We start from the raw sequence: 2,052 nt of genomic DNA on the forward strand, positions 1-2,052 counted from the left end.
ACGAGCTACCCCTTAGGAAGCCATAAATTTTTTTTTTGATAAAAATACATTTTGCAACCTGCGGTTTTCGATTTTTTTAAAAGTCAATTTTTGAGCTAGAATGCTCATCTTCGAACTCGATCTGTCTTTTTGTGATACAAAACGACCTTAAAAAACCCAGATCGCTCTCTCAATTCTTTCTCGAGTTATCGTGCGGACAGACAGACAAACAAACAGACAAACAGAATGACACTTTTCCGGTCGGTGGAGTAATGGGCCTCGCTAATCGTTCAGCCAACTAGCTATATGTACGCCAGACCACGTCTCGCGTAACAGGCTTCGCGATATCTCACGAAAGACTGTTACGCTGCGACGCGCCTGGCGCGCATATAGCTAGGCCTGCGGCGCTGACACCCGAGACGGGGTAATAGGAGTGTATATACAATTTTTCGAAATGAAGTCTTTTTAACGATTTAATCGACCATTTGATCATTTTCACCTCATTTTTGTCAAGAAATGCCCCCTAGCACCTAAACGGTACAAGATAGAGGGTTCTACTTTGACGGTTTACCCTTTACCAACCCATAAAAAAATATTTGATAAAAATACATTTGGCGACCTGTAGTTTTTGATTTTTTTTAAAGCCAATTTTTGAGCTAGAATGCTCATCTTCGAACTCGATCTGTCTTTTTATGAAACAAAACGACCCTGAAAATTTCAGGTCGCTAGCTCAATTCGTTCTCGAGTTATCGTGCGGACAGACAGACAAACACACAAACAAACAAACAGAATGAAACTTTTTCGGTCAGTGGAGTAATGGGCTTCGCTAATCGCTCAGCCAATGAAGCAAATGCATCTCATGACTTTGCAGATATTTTGAGAGCGCTGATACTGCTGTCTCATCAGCTGCCACATGACGTCCCTCTTCCCAAGGAGAAATTTGAGTACTCCTGGGCACGGGAGTAAGATTTATTTGTTATTTTGGAAGTAGGTATTTGCCTTTGCCCCCATTTACTTTGCTAGCTAAATGTTGTGCTTTCTAATTTCAATTTAAAACCAGGGCTGCCACAAGTGAGGGAAGTCAGGGAAGTCAGGGAAATGTCAGGGAAAACAAAATGTGTCAGGGAAGTCAGGGAAATGTCAGGGAATTGAGCGCTGTGTCAGGGAAAAACGGCCGGCAGCGTTATTTTGGGTACTCGGCAATGTGTTGGCAAAATTCCCTCCTTGCTTATTGCCATCTGCAGGGTGTCGAGCGACTCTGGGAATACCGGAATTATACGAGAATTTAAATTGACCCGAAAAGAATCGGAGAATATCTCGGAATCTTGTAATAATCACCTCGGGAAATCTCTAAAAATTCCAAAGTGCCTTGTTTTTCTACCGGGATTAAATGGAAACTGCGCCGAAAGGATATATTAAGTTATCATTATCCCGCTCAAAACCACTCCTTTTTGACGTAAAATACCAAAAAACAATACAAAAAAGCTCGCTCCGCTCGCACTTTTCTAAGACTGTTACCTTCCCTATTAATCTCAAAGCGTTAGCGAAAGACCGAAGACGCCTATTCAGGTGGGTCTGGTGGGTGAGTGTGAGTAGGTAATCTCAAGTGTGGACACCGGAGCAACCCCAGCTGACGACACCGCAAGGTAAATCGAAACGGTGTCAAAAGGGTCTACCAAACAGAGCTTAATCCCTCTAAAAACCGCTCTTTATATCATTATACATATCAAAAATATTCTCGCTCGCTTCGCTCGCGATTTTCTATGGGGAATACCTCTGTTAGGCTCAGTCATACTCCTGTCAACCTGAGTATTTAGCCATTTGATAATTTTTTTTATCTATCATTCGATTCTACCTCTCTAATGTTAGGAAAAAAATTCATCTGAAAGTGCTACAAATACTCGTGAATTTGCTCTGGGAATACCGGAAAAGTCGAGGAATTTTATTTTCAGTCGGCGCTGCTCGACACCCTGATTCTGACTGCTAATCTTGTCAGGGAAATTTACGGAATTGTCAGGGAAAAGTCAGGGAAATGTCAGGGAATTTCACTTTTCCATTATTGTGGCAACCCTG

The sequence above is a fragment of the Frankliniella occidentalis genome, unplaced genomic scaffold (genome assembly GCF_000697945.3).
Source record: "Frankliniella occidentalis isolate FOCC.00 unplaced genomic scaffold, Focc_3.1 Scaffold307, whole genome shotgun sequence".
NCBI classification, from domain to species: domain Eukaryota; kingdom Metazoa; phylum Arthropoda; class Insecta; order Thysanoptera; family Thripidae; genus Frankliniella; species Frankliniella occidentalis.